Source organism: Papio anubis, chromosome 1, assembly GCF_008728515.1.
Source record: "Papio anubis isolate 15944 chromosome 1, Panubis1.0, whole genome shotgun sequence".
NCBI lineage: Eukaryota > Metazoa > Chordata > Mammalia > Primates > Cercopithecidae > Papio > Papio anubis.
The window spans coordinates 153,203,703-153,228,341 of record NC_044976.1 but is presented as its reverse complement, the minus strand read 5'-3'; the positions used below and the strand labels follow the sequence as shown (position 1 = coordinate 153,228,341).

Sequence of the window (24,639 nt, the reverse complement as noted above, 5' to 3'; positions counted from 1 at the left end):
ACGCCTGTAATCCCAGCACTTTGGGAGGCCAAGGCGGGTGGATCACCTGAGGTCAGGAGTTCGAGACCACCCTGGCCAATATGGTGAAACTCTGTCTCTACTAAAAATACAAAAATTAGCCGGGCGGGGTGGCAGGCGACCGTAATCCCAGCTACTCGGGAGGCTGAGGCAGGATAATCGCTTGAACCTGGGAGGCGGAGGTTGCAGTGAGCCGAGATCGCACCATTGCACTCCAGCCTGGGGAACAAGAGCGAGACTTTATCTCAAAAAACAACAACAACAACAACAACAACAACAACAAATTGATACTGCTTTGAATGAAGTAACTGGTAAATATGCATAAATAGTTTAAACTCCAGACCTCTATACTTCATTATTGTCTATCCGGTGTCTAGCCCAGCACTTGGCATATGACCCTTCAATACATATTTAGGTGTTGAACTAATGAATATATGCTATAAATGATATTCAACAATTACCTTAAACTAGGAATTGCACACCATTATAAACATGACCTGTCAATATGTTGTTTGGGCAGAATAGCATTTGTTAAGCAGGGTATGCACTCTGCAGTTCTTCCTACACTCTATTGTTTTTGCCTGGCTGCTTTATCCACATACTTTATTTACTTGACCTCTAAAGTTATTGGATGTTGAGACCTCTGCAAATACTTGATTAAATATGTCAGATTATATTATCTGGACATTCTTATTTTTTTAAAAAAATATTATCACACACAAACACAATCTAGAGTTTAGCAAAACTGTAGTCAGCCTGGAGCAAAATTTGGAAGTGAGCTTGAGAGATTATTTAACCCATCCATAGCCTCAGGGAAAACAGTGCTTCATTCATAATAGGAGTCTGCCTTCTGGACCGTATATTACACTTTGCATAGAATCCAGGAGGAATAAGTAAAATGAAGTGGCACCCAAGGGCTGTCAGTATCTAGTTACAACTTCTCAGCTTTCTAGAGGTCTGATCTTGTACCAGATATCCAAGGGCACATGCAGAAAGCAGCAGCTTTACATGGCCCTGGAGCTACCCATCTTTCTAACTAGTGATCCATACTCAACCTTTTCCACAAAGCTCAGCTGAATGGCAATGGGCTGTATTTGAGAGTGTGAAGATTTTCTCAAGGGTTTAGGTCCTCTGATACGTTTCTTTTGAAGTACTCTCCGGAGAAAATGTTCTGAAACAGAGTGAGGCATCCCTGCAGCTCTGGCCAGTGAACTCACATTTATCTTATTTCAGGTGAATCCATCTTAGTTTAACCTGTCAACTGAGTACATACAGAGACGTGAGGAAAAAAGGAGGTTCTACACAGGATAATCATCTAATTAATATTCTCTGATCATAATATGTGGATCTTTGCCTCTTCTAAGATCTGACTACTGAGATGCAGGAAGCTACGTCTCAATTCCTGTTCCCTCGGTCCTGACTCTACAAGAGTCAATTTCCATTCCCTTCAGCAAGTTAGAGTCAAAGAGCAAGGAGAATCACGGAGGCTGGAATAAAGCAACACCCTAGAAAAAAGCTTCATCAGAGCAATGATCGTTTCAGAGTACTGTGGAAGCCTCCTCCACTAAGGGCAGGGCAAACAGATTTCCAGCCCTACATGTCCTCTTCTTGGGAACTGCTAAGAGCTTTTCAGCTTCTGTGGAGTAAAAACCATGGAATGAATTGAGAACTTTAGAGTGCTAAAGGAACTTTAAAATTGTCTATCCCAATCTCCTTATTTTATGGAGCAGACAGCAGAACTCCAGGGAAGAACTGTTACTCACCCAAGGTTACAGAACTAGTCAGTCGCTCTTTCTGAGGCTCTACACTGCTTCACTTTGCCAATTTCACTGTACACATATTATATGCCAGGTATGATTAAGGCCTGTGAGACACATGGGCGTAAGACAAGTTCTTGCTTTTGAAGAACTTTAAGAGAAGTAGGAAAAAACGATCATTTCAGGAGGCAAAACATTTAAATTTAGGGCCATAGTTTCCCTTCTTAAAAGATTAAGAACAGATTATATTCTTAATATTTTGATTACAAAGAGACAAAGAGCATTCAAACAGCTGAGCTCTTATTGTATTGCCCACCAAATACAATAGCAAGAAATACATATAAACTGTCTATTACTGATGGTTCTCTTCAATAGTGTTAACAAATGTGGATCCCTGGATTCATGTGATTCCCTCAAGCCCACAGTCAAGTGTCTTCAAGGACAATGGGGTGACTGCTGCAATCAGGGAATTAGGTAGGAGAGAAGGCATTCTGGCCCTTGTGGCAGCACTGAGTGTTCTTGGTGGTGGTGTGTTGAATTACAGTTAATTTTTGCATTAATTGGAAATACAGAATAAGGATTCCAGTGTATATATAGAAACATATAAAGAAGAACAAAACTGTTAGGATTTCACACCAAAACCATTTACACAGGAATTTACTAGACATTAATTGTTCACTCTTTCAGTACAGAGACAGGACCTATGTTTTTGAAAATGCTCCCAAAATAGATAACGTGTTCATACCATTTGCTTCCCATATCCTCTTTTGAGATTTTCACAAGTTTCCTAAAATATGATAGCAATGCACATAAGGAGCTATCAGAACATAAACAGTACATCGAGCTCCCGGTAGCCATCAAGGTGATAGCTGAGCTGGGTCCTAAAAAGAGAAAGACTGTACCATGAAGAACAGTGGGAAGGCATATCCGCAAGAGGAAAGAATATGGGGAAACACACACACACACACACACACACACACACACACAGCCATACCAAAGAATGGCAAGTGAGGAGCTACATGCCAACAACCTCTTTAAAAAGGGGGAAGCTGGCCGGGCGCGGTGGCTCACGCCTGTAATCCCAGCACTTTGGGAGGCCGAGGTGGGTGGATAATGAGGTCAGGAGATCGAGACCATCCTGGCTAACACAGAGAAACCCCGTCTCTACTAAAAATACAAAAAATTAGCTGGGATCTACTAAAAATACAAAAAATTAGCCGGGAGTGGTTGCGGGTGCCTGTAGTCCCAGCTACTCAGGAGGCTGAAGCAGGAGAATGGCGTAAACCCAGGAGGCGGAGCTTGCAGTGAGCCGAGATTGCACCACTGCACTCTAGCCTGGGCAACAGAGCCAGACCCCATCTGAAAAAAAAAAAAGAAAAAAGAAAAAAAAAGCAGGGGGGAAGCTGAGACCCAAAGTAACCAGGGCAGGTCCAAGAGTAGTAGCTAGTTAGTAGCAAAGCAAATGGAGAGCCCCAGTCTTCTGACTCCCATGCCTGTTGTGCCTCTTCTTAGCATGTCTGCCTCTGACCTGACATCTCTAGAAGGCCACAACAAACAGGGGAGACAGGATGTACCTACAACATTCTTTTGTTTTTTCCAATACTCCACTAGTGTCTAAAATATCCTTGCTGTAGCAAGCTAGCTTGTATTTTTGGCAAGCTTGATTAGAGCAGGAGAAAGTGCTGAATTTCCAATATGCAAATTAAGTTAAAGGCTACCCAGGGATGAAGGAGCCCTACAGGAATGCTTTATTGACTGCCGCAAATTTACCCAAATAACTATTTTTTTAAAAAACAACAACAAATAAATTGAGTTCCAACCTCCTTTGTTCTTCCCCTTAGGAGTCACATGTTTTTCACCTCTAATTTCATATCATTGTTGAAGTGGTGCATTGTGCATTATTTATAAATGGAATATCAAATGAAGGTGGCTACACTAAGAAACTAGAATTAGATTAATCACAAAATGTATGGATAATAGCCATTTGTTCTTTAAGTGCTTCGTTTTAGTGGGTGTAAACAGGGAGTAGAATTTAATTTTCTTGGCTAGTATTAGCAGAAAATATATAAAATATTCTATGTTCTTTCTATAGTTATTCCAGGAGTATTTGTGCAATTATAGCCTTTTTGTCCCCAAGGAAATCTAAAATAGTGAGGGCTACTTAGAGGTATACTGATATTAGGGAGATTGTATTTTTAAAGAACGAGAAATTAGGTGGCTCAGAACAATTCTACGTTGGTATCATTGTACTACTTTGACTTGGTAAGATGACAAACCTCTTAATAAGTACCAAACTTATTAAGCCCCCTTGCATGGTGTCTAAAAGTGTTGGAGCCATTCCATAAAAATTTAAAATTTTAATCCAATTAGGCTCCTATTAACTCTAGAGGTGGTTAGAATTATGGCTTTATGGGTCTCCTCCCTGCTTCCTTCCTCAAAATGAGGGGTTACGACTTTCAACCAAGGAAACTGGCTTTGTCCATGAAGTTGAAAGAAGACCGGTACCTTCAGCAGAGGACCAGCTTCTTCCTACATTCCTGTGTTGACTTCAGGGAACTGACACATTGACCACAGCTCCTTTTGGTCCCCACGTGTCCCTCACCCTTTGGAAGGCCTGGGAAAGCTCCCCAGAATGAGGGACCATCAAGAAAATGGGCAGCATAGCTGTTGTAAACCCAAGCTCTGGAATCAAGCAAACTTGCATTTGATTTTTGACTTGATCCTCACAGGCAATAAGAGCTAGCATAAGGAGCTTGAGACACTCCTCAGTGGTATCTTCGGTAACATAGTGATAATATTGCCTACCTCCCAGGCTCCTTGAGAGGAGGAAATGATACTTATAAAGTTTTGGACACACGGCAATTGTTCAACTCTAAGAAGATTTTCTTACAAAACAGGATAAAACAAGATAGCTCAGGCTTTTGGAGTGTTTTCATGTGCCATGGGCTGTGTCGAGTGCCTTACTGTATTATTAGCAAAGTGATCCTTCTTCCATCTATTCAGTAGCAGAACCAGGATGAAATTCAGGCACCCTGGCTCCTGAATGTGAGTGTTTAATCACAAAGCTTTGCAATGGGCCCTCCCTGGAGCAGTGTGACCTGGCATAATGACCCAGAACATTCTGTGCCTCCATTTGCCCATTAAAAAATGAGAACATAAGGAAAGTAAGCCAGCCACCAAGGTCCTGAGTGTCTGGTATGCTTTCAGACTGCCGTGGGCATTAGGCAGCTGACAGATACATTCCATACCTCTCTTTAGGGTCCGTTGCCAGCCTGGCAGATATTTGTGGGTTTCTGATCAGCACCTTAAAGAAAACAAACAAAAATAAAAACAGAGATAAACCTGCAGTCACTGTCTTTATTGGAGCAATTTGTAATTCAAACAGTAAGTGCTTGTGACTAAATGAAAATACAATGGTAGTTAATAACTGTTATTCTCCTCTAATTTGAAAATAATATGAAATCAGTTTAGTAAGACTGGAGTGAACAAGTATGAGGTAAATAAACTCGTACAAATCTCTACCACAGTCAAAATGACAGCCTCAGAAACTCATTTACAACTCTAGACTATATCTTCTGAGCTTTCAGAATAAGGTGGGAGTTCAAGTTGATGGTCTTATGGTCCATTTAAGATATATCTTGAATCAGTCCTTTTTTTTTTTTTTTTTTTTTTTTTTTGCAGGGACCTCAATAACCCTTCAGTCTAAACCAAGGATCAGCAAGCTATCTCTAAAAAGTTAGATAGTACATATTTTAATCTCTGTGGGCCATAGAGTCTCTATAGCAACTACTCTACTCTGCTGTGTAGAGCAACAGCAGCCATAAATAATACAGAAATGAATGGACATGACTGCATCCCAACAGAGTTCTATTTACAAAAATGGGTGATAGGCTGAGTTTGGCCCATGATTGTAATTTGCCAGCCCATGGTCTCAACCACCGGGACCTTTCAACATTTTCTGTTACTGTTCTTACTCCTTCACTATGAACCCTTTCTAACTAAGGTTCTAAAAGGATATGCCACTTCCTTGCTTAAAACGCTTCAGTGCATTCTTACTGTACTTAAGTTAGAAGCTAAACTTCTTGGCACGACATCCAAGGTCCACATATTGGGAGCCACCTGTCAATCCAGTGTTTTCTCACATCGTACTCACTTCAGCTCACTTTATGTCCATGTTTTTCAGCTTGTCAATTCAGGGCCTTTGCACATGCCATTTCCTTCCCTTCAAAGTCCTCCTCCTCACTTTCTGCTTCCCAATCCTCCAATTCAAATTAGATCGCTTCTCATACGTCCCATAGTATTCTACACTCTCCCTTCAGAGCACTTAACTAATTTATAATTAAATACTTTTTTGTGCAAGTATTTATTTAATAACTGTCTTCTATACTAGACTTAGTGCCTTAAGAGCAGGAGTCAGTCATGTTTAGTTATCACATACTTCTGACAAACAGTAGGTGCTCAACAGCTGCATGTTAATTGCACAAACAAGTTGTTTAGTTCCAAGTGTTCAAATACTTTTATGAAATTCAGTCATCTTCCTTCCTTGGGAGAACAAAAAAATGTCTGGGACCAGGATGGTTTCTTTTCTATGTTACAAATGGAGAAATAGGCCCAGCAATGACTGTACAAGTCACCAGGAGGAGTTTGATTAAAAGTCCAAGCATGTTTTCCCAGCTTAGTAGTTTCCTGAGACACTTAGAAGTCCCATGGGTTCATGTTTGAGAAATGGCCATGTAATTTCAACCTTGCCCTTGCAGATGTCTTTGGAAACCTTCCAGTCAATTTTCCAAGGCTGATACCTTTTGTGCTGGAATGATGCTTATTCTGGGAGCCCCTCTGATGCCATTATCACCTTCATTTCGGATATTGACCCAGCACAAGAATTGTGCATTTACTATGTGCTAATTTTAAAAAGTTTACAGAGCTGGGCTCCTCTACAGATTTTCAAGAAGACATTTATGGTTCTAAGCACCTTCTCTGGAATCATTAGGCAACAAATTTGCTTGGAAATTTCTTTCATTGTGTCTCGGTGGAGATGAAATATGGTCACTTGCTGGGGAGAAAACAACAATAAAAAGAGAGAAAAATCTTTCTAAGTGCTCCCTAAAAACAAGGAAATCTGATATGCAGCCTGTGTGCTGATACAATTAGGAGACTTCTAGCTCAGAGCTGTAACAGATGGGCGTTTTCTCTCTGTCTTTGGTGATAAGGTGAATGGTTTCCCCCAGGGATGTGTGGGGAGAACTGCTGAGTTGGCCTTGTTGGTGCCAAGCAACTGGCTGCTGACAGGATTATAGGCAGAGATTGGCACTGTGGGGAGGGTGGGTTGATAACATGGAGATGGAAGATTGGAAAGCAAAAATAGCCCCTCTTTCTTATCCATCTGTAAAGCTGGAACTTTAAGCAACCCATTCTGAATAGTGAATGGGGCTGCCAAGAGAGGCTAAAGATGGGCACCCATTCACTCATTCCTTTATTCATTCAACAACCAGATTGAGTACCTGGTATGTGGCAGCTATTATGCTGGCTCCTGAGGAATGAATTCATAGCAGAAATGAATTGTTTTTACCCTCAGGAGGCTCCCAGCTTGGTGAAGGAGATGAATACTGAAAAAAAAAAAAGCTTGATAAAGTGTTATTGTGAGCAGAAAAGGCCTCACAGTGATAGGAATTCAAGATAAAAATTTGAAAAGCCAATGGGTATTTCCTGTGAGGATGTAAGGACTGGAACGGGGAGAAAGTATGATTTAGATAGAGAATGAAGCATGAACAAAGAAACAGGACCTCTCTAGTTCCCTCTCTCTCTCTCCACCCTCCATTGGTCCCTTGCTAATGTCATGCCCACCTGCTTGCAGTTTCCTTATGAAGCATCATCATTTTTTGTTTCTGCTCTTTTCCCATGGTGTAATTTCTACCTGGATTTCCTGTCCTTCTCCCTTGAGTGCTCCTGAAACAGTAGAGAGCTTTTTAGACCATGCTGGACAATTCGAACCTTATTTGAAGGCCCTGAGGAAATATTAAGGATGAATAAGCAGAATAGTTATGGTCATATTTGCATTTAGGAAACTTTGATTTTTTAAGGGAATGAGCTAGAATGTGAGACTGGAGCACATTTGGAGACAGATACAATTGTTCACCCAGAGGTATTGAAGACCTGAACTAAAACAGCAATAGTTGTCAGAGACGAGCCTGAGTGTGAAAAATGTTACAGAGATAAATGCAAACCCAGTACCTGATTGGTTACAAGATAATTTTTTATCCTTTGATTCGCTGGGTAAATAATAGTAACAACACTATATAGTTGATAAAAGTAAAGAAGCAGAGCTTGGGGAAAGATTATTGATTCATCATGCATTGGTGATATTGGTTTGGGATTCAATGTTAGAAGTACACATTTGACATCCAAATGGAAATGTTAGGAGGTGATGTCACGTAGAGATTTGGAACTCAAGAGACAGAAGTCATGGCTTTTATCAGTTAGGATGAACTAGGTTATGATGTAATAAAAATAAAAATCTCAGCAGCTTAAAAAAACCAAGGTTAATTTCTTCCTTACTCTACCGTCTACTGTAGGTCAGCAAGAGTGTTTTGCTCACTGTAGCCACTCACAGACTCAAGCTGACATAGTAGTCACCATTTTGAAAGTCATTGGCTCTTGGGCCAGAGGGAAAAGAGAGATCTGGAAGGGCTTGTCTTGGTGATTAAATGTTTGACCAGAAAGTGACACATGACATCTCTGCAAAGAACTAGTCAAAGGCCATGCCTAGTTTCAGGGAGCCAGGACTGCATTCCTCCTGGAAGGAAGGAGAGCTGGAAATATTTGGCAAATAGCAGTAATGACTATCACAGGACCAGAAATAAAGACCTAGGTATGATCAGCATGTAGACGGCAGAAAGGCTGTGGCAGTGGATAATCCCATAAAGCTACATAGAGATTAAAAAGAAGGAAGCTAAATGAGAGTCCTGGGAAAGTGTCTATATTTAAGGTACTTAGTGGGGGTAGGGGGGAGGGAGTGGGGAATAAAGTCACAGAGAGAGGATGAGAAGAAATAGTCAAAAAAGTATCAGGAAAACCAGAGTGGCATCACAAAAGATTAAGAGAACATTTCAGTAAGGGAGCATTTCAATAGTTACTGACTGAATCTTTTTTTTAAGTAGTAGCTAAGCTGTCCTGATACGATGATAGATAGATATCTTTGTCTTTTTTAAAAAAATTGGTGTATCATAGTCATTAATTCCTAGAGTTGACAGGGTCCTCAAAGGTCATCCAGCTTAGCTACCCACCAAATATGAGAACCCTCACAATGACAGGTTATAAATCTCTATCTTATATTAACCTGGAATCTTTCTCTTTTTACTTGTATCCATGGTTCTTCCCTCTACAATCACAGTTAAACAGAGGTTTCTATTTTTCTTCTCTAGTCAACCTTATAATATCATTGAATAGCAGATAGGGTTGACGACAGATTTCTAAGACATAATTAATCTGCATAAAAAGCAACTTTTTTTTTTTGGAGAGATGGGGTCTCACTCTGTTGCCCATGATGGTCTCCAACTCCTAGGCTCAAGTGATCCTCCCACCTCAGCCTCTGAAAGTGCTGGGATTACAGGTATGAAGCACCATGCCCAGGTAGGCTTGTCAGAATTTAGGTCTGATTTCCAGATGGAAGCTCGGTTATCCAAACTACATTTCCTCTTTTGATTTAAGCAGAAAAGACAGGAGGCAGGAAAGATAAGATGAGACGATATAGTATAATTTTTTTTAAAAAATTAAAGATTGACTGGACATGGTGGCTCATGCCTACAAACCCAGCAATTTGGGAGGCTCAGGTGAGAGGATCATTTAAGTCCAGGAGTTTGAGATCAGCCTAGGCAACACAGTGTGACCCCGTTTCTTAAAAAAAAAAAAAAAAAAAATTAAACATTATTAGCATAGAATAATGTATACTCTATTTGGCTTCTAACTGTGTGAGCAGACAAATCACTTAGCCTCTCTGAGCAGAAATTTTTCCATCAGTGAAATGAATGCCTGTTCTGTATTCCTCACCTGACTGGTTGTTATTAGAAAAGATGGAAGTAACAGCTATGAATAAAATGCATATCTTTAATACAAAAAGTGGAAGAGATAAAATAGAAAAGATGACAACACAAGATTCAGGTTGCACCAGTCATGGGCAGACATCAGCTACTCAGACCAAGAAACAAGCTGAGCTTGGAGGCCAGTAGTTGATTTAAGGAAACCCCCTCCTGTATTTATTGCCATAGTAAAATTGTATAACAATAACAACAAAAATAATAACCTCAAAACCCCTGGGTGCACAATGACAACATTTATTTTAACACATGAAGGTATGGGTCTGATGGATGTTCTTGTGTTATGAACCAGGTTTGGCTAATTTTGGTTTGCCTTAGTCATGTGTATATAGTCAACTGGCATGTTAGTTGTGGGCTGGCTGGTCTAGGATGGCTTAATGTAGAGAACCCTTCTCCATGTGGTCTCTGATGCTCCACAAGCAGGTTAGCCTGGAGATGTTCACAGGTGTCCAGGAGAAGCCCTCTTGAAGCTTAGCATCATAATTGACACACCCATCATTTCTGCTGCCTTGTATTGTCCAAAACAAATCACGAGACCAAGCCCATGTTTAAGGGGTATAAAAATTGGCCTTAATTTTTTAATGGCATACATTTTTGTAATCAGTCTATCACAATCTTTTCTATGGTAGCCTGTAAGCAAGTTGAGAAAGTTGTTCAAATTCATAAGGAATGCAACAGAAATGGAAAGACCTCTCCTCTTGCCACCAAGGGAAAAGCCAAGAGCCATGGAGAAGAATGAAATGAGGAGCCACTTCCAGGGAGCAGAAGTGAGATCTAATCAAGGAACTCTCCCCATGTCTAGAGTGAAAGGCCTAGAAACATTTACTCAGGAGGATATCAGAGTTGCTCTGAACCAATTCCTGGCTGTTTACCTTCTGTTATTTCCCTTTTTTGAGCGGAAGTATTTGTTGTAGTCATTTTATTCCTATTCTCCATTGTATCTTTTGTGTTTTGGGGATGTAACCTGTCTTTATATTCACAGGCTGTGGATTATAAGCAGCTGCATCCAGACATGATGTCAATCACCAGATATTGGTGGAGGTCCTGAAAGGGACTGAAACTTGAGAGAAATACTTGTGGCTGGAAGAAAGACTATGGTAGACTACAAAACTGGCTGCAAGTCATCGTTCCTCCCTGAATCTTGTATCCATTTCAATCAATAGGTGGAGCCTATTTTCCCATACCTTGAATCTTGGCTGGTCTTTGACTTGCTGTAGTCAATAGAATGCAAAAATGTGATGGTGTGCCATTTCTGAGGCTAGACCTCAAGAGGCCTTGACAAATAAATTCCTTTCTCTCTAGGGACTCCTGCCTAACCCATGAGAACAAGCTGGACTGGAATGCTGGATGATGAGAGACACATGGCCCAGTCACTCATCACACTAGCTGACAGCCAGACATGTGAGAAGCTAGTCCAGAGCTTCCCCACCAGGTGACCACAGATATATAAGCAAGCCCAGCTGAGCAAAGACTAGAGTAGATCAACAGGACCATCCAGCTGACATGTAGACCGATGAGAAATAATAAATGCTTAATTTTTAAGCTGCTAAGTTGTGCACGTGTGTGTTACTCGGCAATATCTAACTGATGCAACTTCAGTTTATTCCCCAGCATTTGGGAGACATTTCCAGAACACCATGCCTTGCAGATGAAGAAAACGCAAAAAAAGATAAAAGAAAGTTCTCATCTTGTCAGCTCTGTTGTTACCGTAAGTGCTAGCACATTGTGGCTGTCTCTTTTGAAATAGGCCTAAGCTTGTGTCATCCTTCAAACCACTGTTTTGCACTGCTCTCTTTCTTCTTCTTTCTCTTTATCTCTAAACCTCTGACAATCCTTCTCCCATCAGTATCTAGGGATATATCTAAAAGAGTGGAAAGCAAACAGAAAACCAGTGGATTTGAACTTTCAAAATAGTAAAATATTGTCATTCTGCTAGTTTTCCTTCTCTTGATAGAGAGAGAAGGAGAGAGTAAGTAATGACTATCTGGAGAATTCTCAGGAACGGGAAGTCCAGAAACACCATGCAAATGGCCTCTGGTGTAGACACATGGGTTGTTTTTCCTTTTCTGTTTTGTTTTGTACTTGCTTCTACTGGGAAAGCCAAGAATGAATCTAAAAAGACTCTGAAGCAATAGGTAGCATTAAATGTGCCATATCTTCAATGCTAACAAGTTAGGCATTTGGAGTATGGAGATTTGGGTATGGGGAGAAAACAGTGATAATGTCTAACTATAAGAAGTTAATAAATTGAAAGAGAGGCAGGGCTGCATAAAGGAAAAGGCATGGTTTGTGGTCTGGGATCAGAGTTGCTAGCTTTGACTCTTATACAACATGGCCTCTCTTTACCTAATTCGTTGTATAATCTTGGCCTGGTTACTTACCCTCAGAGTCTCTATGAGAAAATAGATATACTTGGTAAAGCTAAGAAAGAGTAATGTTGTGTTCATCAGATGAATCAATGTATGTGCCAGAAAAAAAACAGGGGGTTTCATTTTGCCTTAATTATTTTAGAAAGCAAGTCTCTGGGGGTCAATGATTTATATTATCTAGACAGTTTCAAAGGAATGCTTCATTTCACTTGAGTCAAAATAAATGTAGACACCCTTGAGAAAAAAAAAAAGACATTATTTGTGTCCTATTTTAATCAATGAGCTTGTGCTCAAGATCTGTGCTAGGGACACTACCATGACATAGAAGAGTAAGGTGTTCCTGTTCTTAGAGAAACAATTTGTAAAATACCCAAGCTAGGAAATTGCTAAGTGTATGTTTGTTGGTACAAACCACACGTGCTGCAGATATTTAAAGGAGGAAGAAACTAGAGTCCAGCACATCAGTCTTTACCCAATTAATAAGACATTCAAAAGGTAAAATATTACAATTAAAATTCCAATTTAAAAATACCAGCCATACAAAGAAATAGGAAAATGTGATTCATAATGAGGAGAGGATGCAATCAATAGAAACAGAAAGAAACTATATGGGTGATAAAATCAATAGACAAAGGCATTAAAAGTTATAACTATTACCTATATGTAATATAGGTTAATATATATTATGTACATATTAACCTATATGTAATATAGGTTACATATTAACCTATATTAGGGAGGTTATAGGAATTGGGCCTAGAGCTGGGTCTTAAAAGATGAAGGAGGGGGGCACACCGGGTCCCACTAAGACAAGAAGAGACTATGTGCTAGACATGGCGCTCAGTGATTTACACGTATACAATGCCTCTTTTAGTACTCAGAAGAACGGGAAGAAGATGTATTATTACCCTTGTTATAGTTTCACAGAGGTTAAGATGTTTACCAAAGTCACACGGTAAATGCTGATGGTAGGAAAACAAATGTCTTTGACTCTAGGGCTCATGTTCTTCTTACTGAGCCCTGCTGCCTTCCCAGGGACAAGAAGGAACATGCTGTGTTGCTTGACAATGAAGTGAACCACCAAGAAATACAAAGAATGTGTGTTGAGCAGTCCAGAGTTAATGCTGAATAGGTAAGGTGACGCCCTCATAGTTTGGATGGTTTGAAAAGAGTTGAAGCACCTAAGAATGATTTTGTGGGAGATAAAGCCATTGGTGTTTTTTTCTCAACCTGTCACTACAGAGAGATACAGTCAAGCCCCATTTTCCCAGGGGAAGACTCGTTTTTCCACTCTAGGTGGAGAAAAATTGTTAAAACGTCTTCATTATCAGAATTTGGCCCCCAGTTTTTCTCATCATAACACAGTCCAGTATGTATGTTCTGAAATACTCATGGGCCTGCCTGTTGACTGATGCAGACACAATGAAGATCTTATGGAAGAGAGAGAGATGACTGGAAGAGGTTGAATGGGGAATATGTCTGTTCCAGTTTTCCTAATACTTCATCATTGGAAGAGCCAGGGGTGTAGAAAATGGAATTAAAAGCCCCAAGTTAGAAAACAATGGCTCCCTTATTTTCTGTCAGGGAGTCAGACTGGTAGAGTGCCAATAGGTTTCATCATGCTTAGAATTTGATTATCCAGTACCCTGTCATTCTCAATCCATTATCCTGATTTCTTCTTTATAGCACTTATCACTTTACAACATTTTATTTTATGTGAATTTGTTTATTATATAGATGCCCCACTGAAATATAAGTCTGATAATGGCAGGGACTTTACTTGTCTTATTTACTGTTAGATTTCCAGTACCTGAAAATACTGCCTGGTACCAATGAGATATCAAGAAATATTTGTTAGTTAAATAAAGCTGATCATTGTATTAATCATTCCATTTACATTTATGGACTGATCACGGTAGTCGGACCCTGAGAAATAAAACAGAGCTCATAACCTGGCGCTTCCGATGATAAAGAAGTGTTGGAAAAGTTGGAACAGACAGATTTCTTACTCAGCCTCCTCTGGTCATATCTCTGTCTTGCATAAAGATAATCCTTCTGGAATCATCATCAAACAGGGACTCCTCAGGACTAAACACAAAGGGCCACAGATCTGAGGAGCTACTATACAGACACATGCTCAGATATAATCTGAAAAGTGCAATGCCGAGGTGTATGTAGAAAATCGCATGGGACTACAGAGAATGGTTTCTAACCAGAGGAATCACCTGACCCCAACTTTAAAGAATAAGTAAGCTCTGGGTTAGGTTAGAAATCAGTTGACCTATGTGCATTTTACCCCTTCTTTGAGAAATTCGGGGCACAGAGACAAGTAGAGAGTAAAGGGACCAGAGAGGTATAGAGAATAAAGTATGTATTTAGATAACAGAAGTCCAGAAAGATTTTTAAAAAGGCACATGACGGGCCACCAAACGTAAGTGCCAGAAGCAAATATTAAATACAAGGTGAAAGTCCAAAAATCCAGATTGATGGGCACAAGAACAACATAGAGTGGTGAAGGTAAGAACAAAAGAGGCAAAGAGGCCGGGCACAGTGGCTCACGCCTGTAATCCCAGCACTTTGGGAGGCCGAAGTGGGCAGATCCAGGTCAGGAGATCAAGACCATCCTGGCTAACGGTGGAAACTCCCCATCTCTACTAAAAAATACAAAAAAATTTAGCCAGACATGGTGGTGGGCACCTGTAGTCAGATGCTTAGGAGGCTGAGGCAGGAGAATGCTGTAGACCCAGGAGTGAGGCTTGCAGTGAGTCGAGATCACCCTGCACACTCCAACCTGGGCAACAGAGAGTGAGACTCTCCATCTCAAAAAAAAAAAAAAAGAAACAAAAGGTATTGAATAGTTTTGCAGAACAGGCACTAATAAGAGGATTGCTTGTAAGGTAAGACTGGGTGGGGGCTGGTCCAGCCAGGAGGAGAGGCTCAGAAAGAGACTCAAGCGTACCTGTAAGTATGCTACCTATTGTCCTGGGACCCTCAGCAGGAGAGCTGCATTCTGGATCTTTTTCCACCTCAATACAGTTTGCTTCTTTCATCCAATATGGATATAGAAAGTAATGTGAGGAAAGATGGGAGAAATAAGAAGCCAGAAATAGAGAGAGAGGATTAAGTATGTAAAAGATATGAAGGAGAGAGGAAAAACAATTTTTTTAAAGGTATAAGGGGAAGAAAGTTAAAAAATAAAACAAGAAACAAAGGAACTTTCCAGCCTTTATTAGGTTTGAGTGCTAGTGGTTATTTAAGTAGTCCCTTTGGATGGGTAGACACGTTGAACATTTCACTTCTGCTTTGTTTATATTTATAAACCATAAAGTCAAGCTCAGATTTCTGCTAGAAAAGCACTTTTAGAAGGCAGTGAGATCTTATCTTTCATTTTCTATAGATCAGTTTCACAGCTTCTTGAAGTATTTATAGTTTTAATACATAACCATAAATGCCCCCTAAACAAGGAATATTGCACCTTTCGATTACTATTATTGCTTTATTGCTCATCACAGCCATAAATTAGCAGCATCCTCCAGCATACTGAAAGAGCACTGAATTAGGTTACAACACAAATACACAAGAACCTATTAAAGTTTTGCTATTTCTTGAAAGTCTTTATAGTTTTCTAGTGTGCCCTATAAGTGTTTCAATTAAAGAACTACTTGCCTGCTCAGTTATAGCCTTCTTGTTTGAGATAGGATTGCATATCAGAAAAGCAAGATTAAAAGAAGGAAAATGGAATATAAAACATTAAAAATGAAATTGCTATAAAAATGAAGGCAAGAATTTAAATTACGCATATTAAAGCTATTTAAACCGTTTAACTCTATTTGATACAAGTTGATGTACGTACATATATTTCTATATTAAGTCTATAGCTAAAATTTTGTGTATGTCTGTATTTACATGCTTTATTCTCTCAATGACTCTAGTGCCATCTGACATTTTTATTGGAGTTCTTGACCACATGACCAATTATTGAAAAGGTATAACCAACAAGATGAGGATAATTATGTTGTTGATGATGATATAACAGCTTGGAGCTATATACCACATACAATATCATTATGATTACAAATCAAATACAATACAAGAGAAAAATTATTGAGAGCCAGGGGATCTACACCTTGATTATTGTTCTACTAGTAATCTCTGAGATTTGTCTTTCAGTTCTAGGTTTACTTGGGCACCAATAACTTGATAACACGTGAAGTATTCATTTTAAATATGTATGAAGTAACTACTAGGCATTATGGGAAATTTAAAAGATTAAAAATTACATTGCTTGTCTTCAAGGGGCTAATAGTTTATTTGGGTATAAGGAAAACATACATTTGAGTATATGCAATGCAAATGGTTCTGGTTCTGGCTAGTATGTAAAAAGTCACAAAGGACTATCACTCCTACTTTAACAAGGAGAACAAGCTACATATGCTACAAAAACATAGCTTGTGTGTGTGTGTGGGAGGGTTGTGGTTAAACACATTGTAGAGCTGAGAATGCAAAGAAACCTCCTGAAAGTGGTGACAAAAAGGTCCCACAATGGCTCTCATGCCTGGTGGAATGATAATCATGAGTGTCTTCCTCTCATCTTAATAATGAGAACAAGCCAGATAAGCCACAAAATTTGTGGGTTTTCTCCAGTCCATTAGAGAAACAAGAATGCAAAAAATACAAAAAAGGGAAAAAAACCCCACAAAATTTCAGAAGGTGGCAAGCTCTTTTTTTAAGAGGGAAGGAACTGATTTCATTTCTGGTAGAGCAGCAGGATGAGGGAGAATCCACAAGAAATGGAGATACAAAGAAATAAGTCAAACTTTTAGCAAACATTTAAATTTCTCTTGAGCTTTCATTGCATATGAGGGGAAATACTCTAAAAGATTAGGGCAAGGCAGGAAAGCTGAGAGTGGTCCTTCATTTTAGGCACGCAAGACCATCTTCAGGAATACTGTAGCAACCTTCAGAACAATGTGGATGGAAAAAGTGACCTGATAAAAATGCCTCCAAGGCATCTGGCCCCATACAGTATGTAAGACAGCTTCTCTTCAAAGGCTAGTGTAAAGATAGCTGAGTGGAAATAGATCTTTCAAGTTGCAGTGATCTGAGGGTAAGACTGGAAACCAAAGATAACTCCCTAGTCATGCAAAAAGTCTGGCAGCTTTCCCGAAAAGGAAATTTTCTCAAGGTTCAGAAAGCTGGCAATGAAATACAGTTTCTTAAGAGGTCAGATACTAAGTTTGCCAGAATTGTAGTCCCGATTCTGCTCTCAAAACATTCGAAGTTAGTGGTAAACTAAATCTAAGTTGCAACAAAGGCCAAACTTAGACCAGCTAGAGATTAAATTAGCTTAAGCATCACAAACTGCAATCTATCAGAAAAATAGAATGTCCAACTGGGGAGACAATATGTACTCCAGTCTCTACTGTTCTTTTACATATAATTCATGCATACCATTTTAAAATGCACAGAGAGGCAGGAAAATGAAATTCCCCAGTCAAGAGAGAAACCAAGAATAGAAGTAAACCCAGAGAGTACTTAGATATTGAAATCACAGAAAGGGACATTAATATATACATAAACAAATATTTTAATGAATCTAGGAGAAAAGATGGACATACACTCTAAAAGATGGATAATTTCACCAGAGAGAGAGAGACCATGAAAAGAGCCAAATGGGTCTACAGAGGCTTCCTCTCTAGTGTTCAGCTAAGTAATAATCAGCACATGTATGTGAGAAAATTACCTAAATGTATTTGTCAAGGTTTGCCAGAGAAACAGGCTGAGATCATCTGAAAGAGGCAAAGCTATCAATCTCTGGAACTTCCACAGAGCCAACACAAGATTATGCTCTTATTATCCAGAGAGGAAAAAAATCTTTATAAGTTGTGGGACTCCAGTAGAATACTCAAAAGGGTATTACTATATAGTAGGGCAAAATTAAGCTTAAAGGGTTCTGTGATCTCAACTATCAAACTTATAAATAAGTCTTGAAATAATCAGTTTATAAGAAACTTAACTGTACCCTAGAGAAAAATTTAAGAATATTTAAAAGAATTCAACAAGATATTCAAAAGGTAAAATGTTAAAATTAAAATTCCAATTAAAAAAGTCCCGCCATACAAAGAAATAGGAAACTGTGATTCATAATGAGGAGAGAATGCAATCAATAGAAACAAAGAGAAATGATATGGATGATAAAATCAATAAACAAAGGCATTAAAAGTTATAACTACTACCTATATGTTTAAAAAGATATAAAATTATTTAAACATGTTAGGAGAGACAAGAAAGATGTAAGAAGGAACAAAACAAGTTTAAAATGATTCTTTTAAAGTCTGAAATTAAAAATACACTGGATGGGATTAATAGCAAGTTAGAAATTGCAGAAGAAAAGATTAGTAAACTTGAAGACGTAGCAATAAAAATTATACAAAATGAATTACAAAGAAAAAAGCCTGAAAAGGGGAATAGAGCATTAGGGATCTGGGAGACAACCTGAAGTGGCCTATTTATGTGTAACTGGAATCACCTAAGGGGAGTAAGGGATGTACAGAATATTTGAAGAAACAATGGTCAATATTTTTCCAAATTTGACAAAAACTATAAACCCACAGATCTAAATGAGGCAGGATAGTTAGTCAAGCAAGTAACCGTTTCCTTGGGACATGGCAAATGTGGCAACCACATTATCAACACAAAGAGCCCCAGCATTCACTTTGTAGTTAAGCTCATCCAAGTAAGACTTGTCTTCAGACTGATCCTTTGCTGATTATAATAGTAAAAAACATACTCAGTGGATGCAGATTTAAAATGCTAGTAAGACATGTGATGTATGAACAAGCATGTACAGCAATTGAGCATATGCACCCAGAGGACCACCTCAAACATACTTACTAGAAAACCTCCTCTCTCCTCCTTGTGAATAACCATTTCAGACCCCAATAAAGGGAGTCTCCTCAGAGCTAGTCTTTGCTAACTTACCTCTTGAGCAGCCCTCTCTAACTTATCTTTTGGAGTGTATTTTCACTTAGCTTTCAGAGTGTTCTTTCTCTTTTGCAATAAACTGCTTTCTACTATTTCTCTACTGCAGTATGTCTCTTATTTAAATTAGTTTAAACTAAGAAAACAAGAACCGACAACTCTCAATCCCTGTCAGCATTAGAAGCTGGACAAAAATGTAGCACAATAAATATGAAGAGAATACACCAAGGAACAAGGCAATCACATTACTTAAAACCAGCAATAAAAAGAAAATCTTAAAAGCAGGTTGGAAAAAGACACATATGAACAGAAGAATTATAGTAAGGATAAAATAACATATCCTATCAGTAAAAAGTAAGCCAGAAAATAGTGAACAGAAGGTTTAAAATACTAAAAGAAAAATTTGTCAACCTAGGACCCTCTGCCCAGAGTAAATATTTTACAAATGTGAAGGTAAAAATTTTTTTTTAGCCAAAAAGTCTGTAAGAAGTAGTTGGTAGCAAAACTTCCATTACATGCAATTTTTAAACAAGTTTAAGGATGCTGGTAAAGCAGTGCTGCGGGTAAGATTTATACCACTAAGTGCTTACGGTTAGCTTTTAGGAGAAAATGTCTCAAATTAATAATCTAAGCTCTTACTTCTAGAAAATAAAAAATCAGAGCAAAATGAAACAAAAGCAAGCAGAGAAAAGAAAATAATAAAGAACAGAAATCTATGAAATTAAAAACAGAAAAAAATCCAAGGACTACTACTTTGAGATCAAAAATACTGGTAAACCTTTAGTCAGAATAATTTGTAAAAAAGACACAAATTATCCAGAAGAAAGAGAACATCACTACAGATCCTACAGTTAGGAAGAAAATAGGGAAATATTAAGAAGAACTTCATGGTAACAAATTTGGCAACCTAGATAAAATGAAAAAATTACTTGAAAAACACAAACTACAATGCTATCTAAAGATAAATTAGGTGAACAAAACGACTCCTTATTAAAGACATTGAATTTGTAGTTAAAAATCTTACCATCAAGAAAACTTCAGGCCCAGATAAATTCACTAGTAAATTCTATCAAACATTCAAGAAAAGAGTAATATAAATTCCATACAAATTCTTTGAGAAAACTGAAGAAAAATAAAACATCCCTACACAGTGAATAAGGCTAACACTTCTCTGACATAAAAATCAGAAAATGTAAGAAAACAAAAGACCAATGTTAACAATAATGATAAATGTGAAAATTATTAACAACTTTTAGCTAATAGAATCTAACAATATTTTTAAAAATAAACTATTGCCAGGCGGGGCCTACCTTTTTATCTTATTAGGAAATATTTGTTGAATTTTTAAAATATGATTAATATTATTCACCATATTAACAAAGTAGAAACAAATGATCATCTCTGCAGTTGAAGAGACCATTTGTCTTACTTTGCTTATAACAGAATACCTAAAACTGGGTAATTTGTTTTAAAAAGGAAATTTGTTTCTTACAGGTATACAGGTTGAAATTTCCAAAGGTAAAGCACCGTATCTGGTGAGGGCCTTCTTGTTCCTGTAGTTAAACTTTCTGTAGTATCCCAGGTTGATGCAGGGCATCACATGGCAAGGAGGCTGAGCATTCTAATGTATTATGCTCAGATTTCTGTTTCTCTTCTTAGAAAATCACTAGTTTCGGCCAGGCGTGGTGGCTCAAGCATATAATCCCAGCACTTTGGGAGGCCGAGACGGGCAGATCACGAGGTCAGGAGATCGAGACCATCCTGGCTAACACAGTGAAACCCCGTCTCTACTAAAAAATACAAAAAAAAACTAGCCGGGCAAGGTGGTGGGCACCTGTAGTCCCAGCTACTCAGGAGGCTGAGGCAGGAGAATGGCGTAAACCCGGAAGGCAGAGCTTGCAGTGAGCCGAGATCCGGCCACCGCACTCCAGCCTGGGCGACAGAGCGAGACTCCGTCTCAAAAGAAAAAAAAAAAAAGAAAAAAAAAAGAAAATCACTAGTTTCACTCTCACGATAACCCATTAATTCACAAACCCTTTAATCCATTAATCCACAAATAAATTAATACTTTCATGAGGGCAGAGCTCTCATAATTGAATCACCTCTTAAAGGCCATAACTCTCAATACTACTGTATTGGGGATTAAATTTCAACATGCATTTTAGAGGGATCATTCAAACCGTAGCACCATTTGACATAATCCATCATTTATTTCTGAAAACAAAAAACAAAAGAGCTCTTGGAAAACTTGGAAAATAAAAGAACTTGCCTAACCTGGTATAAGACATCCCTGAAAAAAGCCATAGCTAACATCACATAATTATGAAAGACTTAATTATTCCTTTCAATGGCAGGAGAAAGACAAATATATCCATACTCATCAATATTTTTCAATATTGTACCAAAGTTCTAATCAGTGAATAAGATGAAAAAAAGAAACAAAATTTATGCAAATTAGAAATGAAGAGACTAACATTATCCTCAGCCAGCATTCACCTATGTAGAAAATCCTACAGAATCAACAAAAATGCTAGTAGAACTAATAAGTGCCTTTAGATTGAAATAAATTGATATACCACGTTGGAGAATACCAAGCCCATATAAAAAATACTTAGGGTAAATATGACAGGAAATATGTAAGATTTATTACAAGTTTCAGCACATTTAGCATTAATCACTAAGTAAATCAGGTGCTCTCTGACCTGCTTCCTCAGAGTTGTTTGGTGCCTGTTGCCTCAAAATCATGGAGATCCTATTATAAGATTATAGTTCCCCTTATCTACTCTATAGATAATATCGTGAACATTATAAAACATTACCTTTTCCATATGAGACATTCTTTCAGGTCCTACATACCAATGAAACTACTGATGTCAGCTGGTCTGAAAGACCCCACAGGAGGTGACTCACAAAATAATGCAGTTTCCACATTCAGAGTATTTCATCTCCCTTATGCCAATCAATCAATAATCCAAATTTTCTAGTCCCTTGCCCTCCATGATCCTTTTAAAAACTCCAGCCCAGAAATCCTCAGGAAGCTGATTTGAGGGTCTTTTCCCATGTCCTCACTCATTGCCCTGTGATCATTAGACTTTTTCTTTGCTGTAAACCCTACTCTCAGTGTAATTGGTCTGTTACTGTGTGATAGGTATATGAACCTGTTGATCCTATAACAAATTCTCTCCCAAATTAATGTATAGGTTCAATACAATCTCAATCAAAATGTACAGCAGACTTTTTTCCCTTACAAATAAAAAAAAAATAGATTCTGTAAGTTACATGAAAATGTAGTGGGATTACATTAGCAAATCACCTTTCTAAAATAACCAAAACAGCTTTAAAAATAACAAGGAAAACCCAATTTAAAATTTTAATACTCATTATAAAGCTAGAATAATTGATTCTGCATGGTTTGGATAAACAAGATATATTCAGCAATGAAATAGAAAATCAAGTAATAGACACGCATATATGTGGTCAATTGATGTTCAACAAAGCTGCCAAAGCAATTCAGTAGAGTAAAAGCAACCTCTTCAAGATACATTGCTGGAACAATTGGAGAGCCATCTACAAAAGAATTTCAATCTTTATCTACCTCAACAAGAAACACAGAATAGATGAGAAAACAAATGTGGGAGCTCAAAATGTAAATATTCTAGAAGAATCAGGATGAAATCTTAATTATCTTATGTTTAGAAAATATTTAAGAATCAAAAAGCATGAAAAGAAAATTTCAATAAATTGGAATTCATAAAAATGTTAAACATTGCTTTTGAAGGCACCGTTAGTAGCCACAGTCTGGGAGAAAATAGTTCCAAAATATGCATCTGAGAAAAAGCTTATATCAAGAATGAATTAAGAACTGTTACAACTCAAAAATTAGAAGACAAAAAAATTTTAAATTTTAAAAATGGGGAAAGATTTGAATAGACACTTTTCAAAAAAGATATTCAAATGGCAAATGAGGTAAAAATGGCGTGAAAATATTCCACATCATTAATCATTAGGGAGCATGAAACTGAAAATGCTTTTTAAAGAAAGGACATGATAATTTAATTGAGAAATAAGAACTTTTTCTGCAAATAATTCTGGAACAACTGGTCCTTCCTAAGAAAACACAAGAATTTCAACCTTAGCCTCTCCTTGTAACCAAAAACAAATTCAAAATAAAGGATAGACCTAGAAGTAAAAGTAAAATTTTAGAAATTCTAGAAAAAAACTAATTAGAGAAAAAGTTTTGTGACATGTTACTCAAAAAGTATAAAGCATAAAAGTTGGATAAATTGTACTTCATTAAAATCATTAACTGCTCTTCCAAAGACACCATTAAGAAATGGTCAACTAACAAATGAAAATATGCTCAGCATCATTCATCACCTGAAAAATATAAGTTAAAACCACAATCATGGGCTGGGTGCAGTGGCTGACACCTATAATCCCATCACTTTGGGAGGGCCAGGTGGGCAGATCACTGGAGGTCAGGAGTTTGAGACCATCCTGCCAATGGGGGAAACCCTGTCTCTACTAAAACTACAAAAGTTAGCCAGGTGTGGTGCATATGTGTGGTCTCTGCTACTCCGGAGGCTGAGGCACAAGAATCGCTTGAACCTGACTGAGATGGAGGTTGCAGTGAGCCAAGATCACGCCACTGCACTCCAGCCTGGGTGATGGAGTGAGACGCTGTCACACACACACACACCATAAAAACCCCTCACAATGGTATACTATTGCATGCACGTTAGAATGGCTACAATTTTAAAAGACTGGCAAATCTAATTGTTGATGAGGTTGTGGAGCAACAAGAATTCACATGCATTATTGGTGGGATTGTAAAGTGGTAAAATCACTTAAAAAATAAATTGTGAGTTTCTAAAATGATCACACATATAAATACCACACAACTCAGCAATCTTATTCTTAGATATACACTCAAGAAAAATATAAACACGTATCTACACAAAAATTTCTACTCAAATATTCACAGTGGCTATATTCATAATAGCCCAAAACTAGAAACAGCCCAAATGTCCTCCAACTGTAGTATATCCATACAATGGAATACTACTAAGCAATAAAAAGAAACGAACAATGAATATGAGCGACAATGTGGATGCATCTCATAATTATAATCTATCTTATCATTATATTAAGTGCACTCTGTCTTATTAAGATACAGACAAGAGTACATATAATATGATTCCCTTTATACGAAACTCTATAAAAGTCAAATAGAGAAAAATCAAAATATTCAAAAGTTTATCCTTCTGAAAAATTAAAAAATTGGTAACCCCCTTGCAAAAATCAGCAATAAAAAACAAAACAGGCTGGGCGTGGTGGCTCATGCCTGTAATCCCAACACTTCAGGAGGCCGAGGCAGCCAGATCACTTGAAGTCAAGAGTTCGAGACTAGCCTGGCCAACA

At 38.1% G+C, this 24,639-nt stretch overlaps 1 long non-coding RNA gene across 1 annotated transcript in view; it reads right to left on the bottom strand.

The window, feature by feature from the left end:
• Window positions 1–225: 225 nt before the first annotated feature.
• Window positions 226–24,639, bottom strand: part of LOC110741417 — a 31,399-nt gene continuing 6,985 nt past the window's right edge. The window contains exons 2-4 of the long non-coding RNA XR_002517587.2: window positions 5,024–5,079; window positions 1,782–1,926; window positions 226–1,279 (exon numbers count right to left, since the gene is read on the bottom strand). This is a non-coding gene — a long non-coding RNA (uncharacterized LOC110741417). The remainder of the gene's footprint in view (window positions 1,280–1,781; window positions 1,927–5,023; window positions 5,080–24,639) is intronic.